Consider the following 13,287-nt stretch of genomic DNA (forward strand, 5'->3'; position numbering starts at 1 on the left):
TTGTCATTAACGCTCCACTTTTGCAGTCCTGCTAGCCTCTCACCTGCACCAGCTCCTGTCTCAGCTAGCCACCAGCCTGCTAGCCCTGCTGCCCAGTGCTGTGAAGGTCCAACTGTTCTGCACCATGGAGGATCTGCTGCCCAGCAGTCCCCAGTCTCTGCTGCAGACGCTGCTCTTGTTTCTGTGTCAGCCAATGACCCTCTGGCCCCTGGTTCTCTGTTGACCGCCCAGCCGACAATTTTTTCAGACCCCGAGTCTTCCACCCCTGCTGACCCACCACCAGATCTCCCAGATCATCAGTCAGCAGCCTCCTCTGACACCCAACAACACCTGCCTCATGCCATAGTCCTGGTGCGCAGCTTCCGGCCTTCAGTCCTGCTGCCCTGTTGCCAATCTCCTGCTCTGGTGTCCAGCTGCTAGGCTCTGGTCCTGTAGTCCTCCAGCCCAGCGTCAAGTACTTACAAAGATCCCGAGACTCTGGTGCTGCAGTCCAAACAACAGACTCTGGTCCTGGTCTCAAGCTTCCCGAGGGCTTCCGACTGTCCCAAGACTCTGTTGAACCTTTGCTGTTGTGCTGCCCAGTCATTGGAACAATATCACATTTCGTGTTCAGTTTGCAGATACGTCCACGTTTTACCTACTTTCTTCATTTCATCTTGAGGGTTCACAGGCGTTCGTCTCTTCATACATATTAATAAGATAAATAGGACGGAAGCCAGCCAGTTAACACCTCCATGTGTGTTAAGATAAGTGAACCAACCAGAGAGAGACAAACTGTCTCGTGACCGCGTCTTCCCTCTTTATGTAGAAGTGTTTGGTGAGATGAGCTGACATTCAGTACTTCTCATGTATGTGATCGACCTGCTGATTTAACAGATGTGAGGAGAAGCTATGAGTTTAACAGCAGCAGCGAGTGGATTTGTTGTCGTCCTTCTCTCTGTACAAGGTACTGTACATCTATATTTACACTGTAAGACAGATGACATGGTGGTTTTCATAGTAAAGATTTGATGTGTGATGTGTGTTAAAGAGTGTGATTTGATCCCTGATACACAAGACATTCGCGTGTCTTTTTAATATACTGAAGTCTTTACAGGACGACCAGCACAGAGCTGGGTCTATTTTTACACCTGAGACATCTCTGTCCACTTCTACCTTAAACTTTATCTACTGCACCCTTAAAGGTGGTGTTTGTGTGGATGTGGTGTTTGTGTGGATGTATGTAGTGACTGTGTATACATTACCAAAGAAATATCAAGAAATAAAATTAATCGCTCTGTAGAACTTCCTCTATTGTTGTGACTTCCTGCATTCTCAACCTACAGCGTTTGTACATGTCAGAGTAAATATAGAGGCGGTTGATGCTATCAGATAGTGTAATTAACACAGGAACTACAGTGTGAAAACAACATTCAGATCACTAGAAATGTTGTTTGTACCACAACAAACTACAAGTGAATACAGTATGTCTTCAGCTCAGTTAGATCTAGTTAAGATACCAGACTGCTGCAAAATAGTCTTCTGATGTTCTCTGTGTTACAGTGATACAGGGTCAGGATGACTGGGGAGTGACTTACAGCTCTACTCAGATCTGTGCCTTAAAAGGATCAAGAGTGGAAATAAGCTGCACCTACAGATACCCATCCAGAATAAATGGTGGTGATACTCAAGTTCAGGAAACATTCTGGTTTACTGAACTAGGTGGAAAACAACCTGTGGATCTGAGAACAGACTCAGATTATCAAGATCGTGTTGAGTACAGTTGTTCTGAGAAGAGCTGCACTCTGAGAATCACAGACCTGAGAGAGAGCGACTCAGCTGAGTACAAGTTCAGATTCATAACAAACCAACCAGGTGGGAGATATACTGGTTCACCTGGAGTCACTTTGAAGGTCACAGGTAACATTTTCATTCATATTTTAATTATTTTCCCAAATGTTCAACATCTGAAGAACAATAATATAAATGTGTTATGTGTGTTTGTTGACAGTTTTTCTAAAATAACATTCTTGTTCCTTCTTCACATCCAGATCTCCAGGTGCAGGTGAACACTTTCTTAATTCCTAGCTGGAAATACCTGAAGTGTCTCAGCAGTTGTCGTCTACCTGCTCGTTCTTCCTACATCTGGTACAAGAATGGACAGAAAGTTCAGTCACAAACATCTTCTACTTTTTCAATCCACTATAATTCTGCAGACAGTTATTCCTGTGCTGTTAAAGGACATGAGGATTTCCCCTCTCCTCCAGTGTGTGAGTTTACTACACTAACATAACACCATCTGATGGAGTCTGATAACTACATGTATTTTGATATGGAGACCTTCATTGTGACTCTTCATCAACTCTGGTTTAAAAATGATCCAAACTTTGTTTTATCTTTCAGGTGTTGATGGTCAAACCTGCAGCAGAGTGATTTACACTGACAGAAGCATCTGTGCCTCCAAAGGCTCATCAGTGGACATTTCTTGTTTGTTCAACAGTCCTGAATCCATCACATCCAAATTCTGGTTCAGTCCTGAACGTTCTCATCAGTGGCAGAGTCCTTCACAGCCTGAGGACCTTAGTGAAGACTCCCAGTTTGCAGGTCGTGTTCAGGTCCTTGAATCAGAGAGAGGACGCTCCACTCTGAGAATCACTGACCTGACAGAGAGTGATTCAGCTCAGTATCACTTCAAATTCAATACCACAAACTTTGAATGGAGGAGTATTTTACCTGGTACAACTCTGACTGTCACAGGTACTGACGAACTCACACTGATGTAAAACATCAACATAGAACATTTAGAAACAGTGAACATGTTGAAAATGATGGATCATCATGAGTTTGTGTAATAATTACTGTTGTGTTGGCACTAATGTTCACTGCTAGTTCTAGGAATAGTAACTGTTGTGTTGTCGTGTGTGTCCATCTATCAGTGATTTCTGTTAGAACCAGTGATAATAATATTGTTTCTTGTTCTCATATCCAGCTCTGCAGGTGCAGGTGACCAGAATAACAGTCCACCAGTCTGATACTGAGGCAGAGCTGAAGTGTCACAGCAGCTGCAGTCCAGCTGGTCGTCTTTCCTACGTCTGGTTCAAGAACAGACGGGAAGTCACAGGGGAGGAGACATCTTCTTTTAAAGGCCGGGTTTATCCTGGAGACATCATCTCTTGTGCTTTGAAAGGACATGAGAACTACAGCTCTCCTTCAGTCTGTGAGTTTGATCCACTGTATCAGGAAAAATCACATATATTTCAATCACAACAGTCAATTGTCTGATAACATATTCTAATTTTTCATTAATTCATGTTCATATCTCCTGCAGATGCTCCAAGACTTCCCTCTGTGTCAGTGAGTCCCTCTGCTGAGATAGTGGAGGGCAGTTCAGTGACTCTGACCTGTAGCAGTGATGCTAACCCAGCAGCTAATTACACCTGGTACAAGGAGAAACAAAAACTGATTCAAGGACCAGAAGGCGTCTATCATTTCTCCTCCATCAGCTCTGAGGACAGAGGGAACTACTACTGCAAGTCTGAGAATCAGTATGGAGAGATCAACTCTTCATCTCTTTTTATAGACGTTCAGTGTGAGTAACATTAGGAAGTCACTTATACTGACAATAAAACTAAAGAACTAAAATAAAATGTTGACTAATACTGATTAGTTGTCTCTCTGTACATGTTTTCTCCTCCAGATGTTCCAAAGCTTCCCTCTGTGTCAGTGAGTCCCTCTGCTGAGATAGTGGAGGGCAGTTCAGTGACTCTGACCTGTAGCAGTGATGCTAACCCAGCAGCTAATTACACCTGGTACAAGGAGAATGAAGACTCACCAAAAGCATCAGGACAGATCTTCACCATCACTGACTTCAGAGCTGAACACAGTGGGAATTATTCCTGTAAAGCCCAGAACAGCAGAGGACGTCAAAACTCCACCTTACAGCTGCTTGTTGTGGCAGGTGAGTTATTAATTCCCCAACATGATCCTTTTCTTTTTTCGTTGGTGAATCCTTTGAGAAAACCAACCCCTCTCTCACATGTTCAATTGTTTTTGTCTAACTTACAGTCACGTTTGGACCCAATTATTCTTGTAACTTCCAGTGTTTGTTCTCTGTCACTGTTTTCCAGCCATACATACACCACACATTCATTTGTCTTTCTTTATATTGAAGTATTTACAGGACGACCAGCACAAAGCTGGGTCTGTTTTTACACCTGAGACATCTCTGTACACTTCTACCTTAAAGGGATATTCAGGTGTAAGTTTAATCCATGGTCTAAATCACCATGAAACTGTGTTAGACTCCCTCTCGAGAGATCAAGTTAGCAGACCACTAATTTACGGAGTTTTATCAACCTCAGAAACGACCACACGACAACAATACACTGCAGTAAATGGATCCAAATATAAACCGCCACCAAAAAGCCACAAATAATGCTCAGAACAGCACCAAACTTCAGCAACAGTACAAATAGGGTCTCAGCACATAGTCCGGGGCATCTAACCTCCGCTAGCTTAGCTGGATTTCTACTGAAAAGCTGACTAAATTTACCACTCTTCTGCAGCAGCTTCCTGTTGACGGGAAGTCCCGACGAGTCGATTACCGAGTGCAGTAGAGTTCCGCGGCTCATGGATGAAAATGTATGATTATGACTCCATGGAAAAGCAATCAAAGTTCATATGTGTCTTACCTGTCAGTTTATAACAGTTATTATCGTGAGCGGACAGGAAAAAGAACGGAATTGAGCGTTTCTAACCGCACTCGGTAATCGTCGCGTCGGGACTTCCCCGACCCGGAAGCTGATGGAGGAGAGTTGAAATCTGTTTTTAGCTTCACAATAGAAATCCAGCTAAGCTAGTGGAGGTTAGATGCCCCGGACTATGTGCTGAGACCCTATTTGTACTGTTGCTGAAGTTTGGTGCTGTTCTGAGCATTATTTGTGGCTTTTTGGTGGCGGTTTATATTTGGATCCATTTACTGCAGTGTATTGTTGTCGTGCGGTCATTTCTGAGGTTGATAAAACTCTGTAAATTAGCGGTCTGCTAACGTGATCTCTCGAGAGGGAGTCTAACACAGTTTCATGGTGATTTAGACCATGGATTAAACTTACACTGGAATATCCCTTTAAACTTTATCTACTGCACCCTTAAAGGTGGTGTTTGTGTGGATGTGGTGTTTGTGTGGATGTATGTAGTGACTGAATATATATATTAACAAAGAAATATCAAGAAATAAAATTAATCGCTCTGTAGAACTTCCTCCATTGTTGTGACTTCCTGCATTCTCAACCTACAGCGTTTGTACATGTTAGAGTAAATATAGAGACGGTTGATGCTATCAGATAGTGTAATTAACACAGGAACTACAGTGTGAAAACAACATTCAGATCACTAGGAATGATTTACAGTTACAAGGTGGATAACAAAAGTCTGAGTAACACTTGTGAATATTTCTATATGAACACTATTTTTTAAAGAGAACGCTTAGCTTGGCTTACAGTTCTCATTCACACTGTGCGGCAGCCTGAGCACAGGAAGATATGCAACCAGCAGACACTTTTGTTCATGTGTCACACCCTCCTTATAAGTACTTATCTGTGTTAAAGTGTCAATACACAGCTGTTCCTTCACTACACCCTCTGTTTGACGTCCTGCCTCAATGCTCTCAGGGATTAACTGCAGATGTGCACATCTTTGATTTTCCTTTGTAATGTTCTGTCAATTCTCCTGTAAATCTGACTAAGCTGTTGATTTTTCCATAATTCTGTTCATTTTGGAATGAACCAGAAATAATATTTAAACTTAATTGACAGTATACACACATCTTTAAAAAAGACATCAGAAACTACAATTGAAATGTGTGATACAGAATGTCTTCAGCTCAGTTAGATCTTGTTAAGATACCAGGCTGCTGCAAAATAGTCTTCTGATGTTCTCTGTGTTACAGTGATACAGGGTCAGGATGACTGGGGAGTGACTTACAGCTCTACTCAGATCTGTGCCTTAAAAGGATCAACAGTGGTGACAAGATGCACGTACACATACCCGTCCATACTAGATGGTGGTGATACTGAAGTTCAGGAAACATTCTGGTTTCCAAAACTGAGTGGAAAACAACGTGTGGATCTGAGAACAGACTCAGATTATCAAGATCGTGTTGAGTACAGTTGTTCTGAGAAGAGCTGCACTCTGAGAATCACAGACCTGAGAGAGAGCGACTCAGCTGAGTACAAGTTCAGATTCATAACAAACCAACCAGGTGGGAGATATACTGGTTCACCTGGAGTCACTTTGAAGGTCACAGGTAACATTTTCATTCATATTTTAATTATTTTCCCAAATGTTCAACATCTAGACAACAATAATATAAATGTGTTTTCAATGTATGTTGACAGTTTGTCTAAATTAACATTCTTGTTCCTTCTTCACATCCAGATCTGCAGGTACAGGTGAACACTTTCTTAATTCCTAGCTGGAAATACCTGAAGTGTCACAGCAGTTGTCGTCTATCTGCTCGTGCTTCCTACATCTGGTACAAGAATGGACAGAAAATTGAGTCACAAACATCTTCTACTTATTCAGACTATTTTAACTCTGCAGACAGTTTTTCCTGTGCTGTTAAAGGACATGAGGATTTCCTCTCTCCTCCAGTGTGTGAGTTTACTACACTAACATAACACCATCTGATGGAGTCTGATAACTACATGTATTTCAATATGGAGACCTTCATTGTGACTCTTCATCAACTCTGGTTTAAAAATGACCCAAACTTTGTTTTATCTTTCAGGTGTTGATAGTCAAAGCTGCGACAAAGTGATTTACACTGACAGAAGCATCTGTGCCTTCAAAGGCTCATCAGTGGACATTTCTTGCACTTACAGCAGTTATGACACTATCTCGTCTCAATTCTGGTTCAGTCCTGAACGTTCTCATCAGTGGCAGAGTCCTTCACAGCCTGAGGACCTTAGTGAAGACTCCCAGTTTGCAGGTCGTGTTCAGGTCCTTGAATCAGAGAGAGGACGCTCCACTCTGAGAATCACTGACCTGACAGAGAGTGATTCAGCTCAGTATCACTTCAGATTCACAACACAATGGTTTGAGTGGAACAGTAGTTTACCTGCTACAACTCTGACTGTCACAGGTACTGATGAACTCTCACTGATGTAAAACATCAACATAGAACATTTAGAAACAGTGAAGATGTTGAAAATGATGGATCATCACGAGTTTGTGTAATAATTACTGTTGTGTTGGCACTAATGTTCACTGCTAGTTCTAGGAATAGTAACTGTTGTGTTGTCGTGTGTGTACATCTATCAGTGATTTCTGTTAGAACCAGTGATAATAATATTGTTTCTTGTTCTCATATCCAGCTCTGCAGGTGCAGGTGACCAGAATAACAGTCCACCAGTCTGATACTGAGGCAGAGCTGAAGTGTCACAGCAGCTGCAGTCCAGCTGGTCTTCTTTCCTACGTCTGGTTCAAGAACAGACAGAAAGTCACAGGGGTGGAGACATCTTCTTTTAAAGGCCGGGTTTATCGTGGAGACATCATCTCTTGTGCTTTGAAAGGACATGAGAACTACGGCTCTCCTCCAGTTTGTGAGTTTGATCCTCTGTATCAGGAAAAAACACATACATTTCAATCACAACAGTCAATTGTCTGATAACATATTCTAATTTTTCATTAATACATTGTTAGCCTCACTGCTCACTGCTCATTCGGGAAGGGAGGAAGCACGGAAGGAAGTCAGTGTTTCTTGGGTGTTAGGACCGTTTATTTGGGCACAGGCCGAAAACGTGAGATACTCTGGTCTCTGCTGCCCGTGTCCGCTCCGATCCTGTTCCTGGACCCAGCCCACTCTACTGCAAGAGACCAGAACCAGGTTACAAATGTGCTTATATAGCTGACTGATACCAGTGGGTGACCCGTGCGTTGGCATTTTTCATGCGGTGGAGCCATTGGGCAGGGCATGGTCCGACCAGAGGGTGAATGAGCGACCCAGGAGGTAGTAGCGGAGGGCACCGCCCGCCCACCATATGGCTAGGCACTCCTTTTCCACCGTACTTTAGTTCACCTCCCGCTGAGCCAGCTTTCGGCAAATGTACAGTATGGGGCGGACGACCCCCTCCACCTCCTGGGACAAAACGGCCCCCAGCCCAGTGTTCGAGGCATCGATCTGTAGGGAGAGAAAAGTTAGGAGTGTATCAGAGTGGCTCCCCACAGAGGGCTCGCTTTTCCCTCTCAAACGCCAGCTGACACAGCTCCATCCACTGGACCGGATCTGAGGTACCTTGGGTGTTCGGGTCAGGTTGGTTAGGAGGCTGGTCAGCTCCAAGAAGGCTGGAATGAACCTCCTACAGTAAGCGGCCAGCCCCAGAAACCTCCTGACCTCCTTTTTTGTCTTGGGTATTGGGCAGGCTGCAACCGCTGCAGTCTTTTGTACCTGTGGCCGCACCTGCCCGCCCCCCAAGTGGTACCCAAAATACCGTACCTCCTTCTGTCCAACCGCACACTTCTTCGGATTGGCCATGAGCCCCGCCTTCCTCAGGGACCCGAGCACTGCTCCCACCTGCTGCATATGCTAATCCCAGGTCTCACTGTGAACAATTACATCATCCAAGTAGGCCGCAGCATATGTAGAGTGAGGCTGCAGTACCCAGTCCATGAGGCGCTGAAATGTAGCTGGGGCCTCGAACAATCCAAACGGGATCATGACAAATTGGTACGAACCGTACGGAGTGGAGATGGCCATCTTTTCCATGGACTCTAGCGACAAGGGACTCTGCCAGTAGCCCTTAGTTAAATCCAGTGTCGTGTAAAAGCGAGCCGTGCCCAGCCGATCCAGGGGTTCGTGACCTGGGGCATTGGATGGGCATCGAATTTGGACACCTCGTTGACCCTGCGATAGTCCACACATCACCGTATTGACCCATCAGACTTGCAAACCAGCACGATGGAGCAACACCAGGCACTGTTGGACTCTTCCATTACTCCCATCTCCAACATGGCCTTAAGCTCCGCCCAAACAATTTTCCTCTCGTGTTCCTGCAGCCGATAGGGTTGTGAACGCACTGTGAACAACACAGGGTCCAACCATTTATCTCAATTACGGCTATCCTCGTGCACATTCTTTAGTGTCTTGTTAAACCGTTCTTTAGTGTCTTGTTTTGTAAAACAAAACACAAAGGTACAGCCGTCACTCCAACGGTTGAGGGTCAGATACTCTGGTCTCTGCTGCCTGTGTCCGCTCCGGTCCTGTTTCTGGACCCAGCCTACTGCAAGAGACCAGAACCAGGTTACAAACGTGCTTATATAGCTGAATGATTACCTGATTTTGTCTAGCTGTCTGATCACCGGCAGAGCCACTCCTCCCTCTCCTCCAGCAGCCGGTGCCTTCACTACACTCCACTGCCACATACATGTTTCTCCTCCAGATGCTCCAAGACTTCCCACTGTGTCAGTGAGTCCCTCTGCTGAGATAGTGGAGGGCAGTTCAGTGACTCTGACCTGTAGCAGTGATGCTAACCCAGCAGCTAAATACACCTGGTACAAGGAGAATGGAGATCCAGACCTTCAACCTCTCAGTAAAGAACCACAGTTTGTCTTCAGCTCCATCCAGTCCTCTGACTCTGGAGAGTATTACTGTACAGCTGAGAACGAGCTTGGGAGGAGGACGTCAGAATACATCTATATTAATGTGACATGTGAGTAAAACAGTTTATACAAAAATAACAGATTGAATCTGTCCAGTCTTTGCAGGAGAAGATTTTACTATCATGTCTACATTCATGTCATGTCTGTAATTCACTGAGCAGCTCCAGGAGACTTGAGGAATTTTATGCTGTTTTGGGACCAGATTCAAACAGTGCTACACACAGCTGTTTAAAACCTTTGACAAAACCAACCCCTCTCTCACACGTTTAATTTTCTTTGTCCAATTTACAGTCACGTTTGGACCCAATAGTTCTTGTAACTTCCAGTGTTTGTTCTCTGTCACTGTTTTCCAGCTACATGGAAGTTTCCAGTTGCTCTCTCAACCACTGCTGTCATTCTGGTCTTCATACCACTTGCTGTCTTTTTCTGCATCAGGTGAGCAGTTCAGTTTCTCTGTGATTGAATTTACTTTGCATCTTAAAGGAAAGACTTACATATGTAAGATGACAGAGTTATTGGCACTCTAGTCCCTCTGATATCAAGCTTGTTTTAAGAAGAACATGTTTTGAGGTACCCAGTAGCTCAGTTGGTAGAGCCAGCCCCTCATGTACAGAGGCTGCAGTGGTCCTGGGTTTGAATCTGACCTGTGGCCCTCTGCTGCACAGCAAATATATGAACCTTTCCTCTAAAGTCTGTGATAAGTTAAGTTTTTTGTTTGTTTCTTTGTGCGGCCCTTTTATCGTCTTGTCAGAAGAGTGAGGTCTCCACAACACCCGTCTGAGGCTGAGGAGGGACCAGACAACAGACCACAGGTATAAACAGAAACAGGCTACCTTGTCCTTCTTTGCCTACTTTCTTCCTCCAGATGAATCACTTCCTTCTCCTTCTATCACCCTCACATACTTTTCTGTGTGCGCCTCAACTAATGACCAAAAATCAAGATAATCTGAAGGATTAACTTCAGTAGAAGGGCAGAATGTTACACCGAAACAACTTTAAAGCTTGTGAACTTGTCCTTTGAATACCCACAATAAATTAAGAACTGTCAGTCCAACAATGCACCCAGCACAGGGTTCAACTGTTTCATTAAAAGGTCACTTTGTAGTTTTTGGAGAAGAAATTCAAACTCAGAATTTTCATATTTACAATATAAATGAGGTAAAAACACAATCTCAGAAATATTTATCATTTCCCTAAGTGGATAAACAAGGTATACACAAAGTGTGAAATTGTATTTTCCTTTCAGGTCAGTTTGTTTATTTAGTTTGGTTGGACAGAAAAATAATCAGTCAATGAAGATCTTTCTCTTCTGATTAAAAGTCCCTCCCCAAAACTACGTAGTGCTCCTTTAAAGACCAGACAGGACTCCATTTATATGGTTGTAAACAATGTGTTTTGAATGAATGTTGTGACCTCTGCTGGTGAGCATTAGGGAGTGCAATAACAAAAACAAGCTTCAGGATCCCACGTCTATGTTTTAGCAAATTAGGCTGAAATCTCCACTTTTTAGTTTATTGAATGGAGATTTGATGCTGCAGCACAATAAATGTTTTATTTTCTACCTTAAAGGGCCAGTTCACCCTAAAAACAAAACTACATGTTTGTTCTCTTCCCGTAGCTTTATTTAACCATCCAGATTGTTTTGGTGTGAGTTGTTGAGTTTTGGAGTTATCAGCTGTAGAGATGTCGTTTTTTTCTCCAATATAATGGAACAAGATGGCACTTCACCTTCACCTTGTTGTGAACAGTTTCATATAGGAACTATTTTTGTATCACTGCACAGAAGGAAGCATGCATCTACTCAAGCTGTCACCAGGACACCAATAATGTTTCCATCCAACACTATCCATAAGTAGCTGCTGTGGCTCGATTGGTGGGTGTAGTTGAGTAGAAAGAAAACAGTTCCTACATGAAACTGATCACAAGTTCTGTGGATTATCTTGAGTAACCAGCTCATGATTTCTAGAAAGAGATTGCGGTAATTTTTTAAATTCATTTTTTGGGACACAAGCTGAGTATCTAGTTCCATTATATTGTATTGGGTTTCTTTGTCAAGAGTTTGAATAAATGGAGAATGTAAAAGTACTCTTGTCCCTGTGGCCAGCAGAGAGGAGATCTTCACTATAGCAGCGTACGATTCATACGGACCCAGGCAGGCGCTCGTCACTCAGACTTCAGCCCAGCTCGGCCTCACAGGAACGAGGAGGACAGTGTTGTATATACAGCTCCAAATAAGTCTGCACTGTACAGCAGAGTTATCAAAAGCCGCCGAGTGTGAGGACAGCATGGATCTGTGGTTTGTATTGATGGATCTTTTCTTCACTGATGGTTTGACTAAGAACGCAGCATTTGGGCAACAATATTTAATTTATACATCATTTATATTAATGAGAGCAGACTGAACATTAGAAACACCTCTCAGTGTAACACATGCAGTTCTAAACAATGACCACAACACATTCCTACAGCTGTTTAAACATGAATGGAACATTATCATCTTCATGAAGGCAGAATTTATTACAGGACTGTTTTGTTAGACTGTATCAGTTTAGCTCTGGTGTATATAATAACGCCATCTGACTGTAGTTACAGCAGATTTTTATATTTCACAATTTTAATGATCACAACTGTTTATATCACAAGTCAAATATCCTTTGTATGTATTAACATGCTCATTTTCTGAATTTGTATTTTTACTGCACTGAATGCACAGCTCGTTATAATTAACTATATTGCTGTTTGTATTCATCTACTTTCAAAACTGTGTTTACATTTGTCACATTTAAACATCCTGCATGGCAAATAGCAAATAAGACTCAAAGGAAAAACTCATCTCTCTGATCGTATGTTGGCTGAATGACCAAAACATTATTTTTTGTTCTTTCTTTAACATTTTCAGCCTTTTGACATTGACTATATTCAGGTCTGATTAAACAGAAGCTTTATCCCATCATTTAGTTGTTGTGTTATGTTGTGATATCAAATGCACTCGATCATTTTGGGATATAGATTCACAATTTGACGTGTTTGAGTTGGAGTCCTGATTATACGTCTCAGCCTTGAACAGCGTCACAGCAGCACGTCGCAGAAGATCTGAGTAGCATGCAGCTTTATTATTTTAACCTGTGCAGGTACATTACATATGTTAAGAATGCAAAATGCTGTTTTTAATGTTGGAAACTGCTTTTAAGAGATAAGAACAGCCCTATCACATCACACCTGTCCTGGTAGAGAAAGACATGTGGAACAGGAAGCACAGTATCTCACAGCATGTACATTATATATTGGAAAACATTGACATGTAACATGAGCCCAGCTCTATCACTCTGTAGCTGTAACATGTTCAAAGTACTGCAGTGGCTGATTGAAATAAACATCCAGCTTCCAACAACAACTCTGTAGTTTGAACATCATGTCAGTTCCCTCTCTGTGCTGCAGAGGGCGACACTGTGCAGAAATGGATTTCAGCTTTAAATCCTGCCTGTGTTCCCAGCACTTCCTTGGCTTGTACTTCATTTGGTTTTTGCATTTTTTATGTTCTTCTTCTTGGATTTGCCCATTCTGTTTTTGTTGCCTTTTGAATTTTCCTTTTGTATTTTCTGATTTTGTATTTTGACCTCATCTTTGTTATTAAAGCTCCACTTTTACAGA

The 13,287-nt window shown here is 42.8% G+C and overlaps 2 long non-coding RNA genes across 2 annotated transcripts; both read left to right on the forward strand.

Annotated features, from left to right (window-relative positions):
• Positions 1–1,880: 1,880 nt before the first annotated feature.
• LOC115587975 (uncharacterized) lies at positions 1,881–2,400 on the forward strand. The gene is made up of 3 exons (XR_003985253.1): positions 1,881–1,899; positions 2,031–2,249; positions 2,383–2,400. It is a non-coding gene; the product is annotated as an uncharacterized LOC115587975 (long non-coding RNA).
• Positions 2,401–9,558: 7,158 nt separating this feature from the next.
• On the forward strand, positions 9,559–13,287 carry LOC115587857 (uncharacterized). The gene is made up of 4 exons (XR_003985202.1): positions 9,559–9,686; positions 9,990–10,071; positions 10,388–10,448; positions 11,744–13,287. It is a non-coding gene; the product is annotated as an uncharacterized LOC115587857 (long non-coding RNA).

Source organism: Sparus aurata, chromosome 1 (genome assembly GCF_900880675.1).
Source record: "Sparus aurata chromosome 1, fSpaAur1.1, whole genome shotgun sequence".
NCBI classification, from domain to species: Eukaryota; Metazoa; Chordata; class Actinopteri; order Spariformes; family Sparidae; genus Sparus; species Sparus aurata.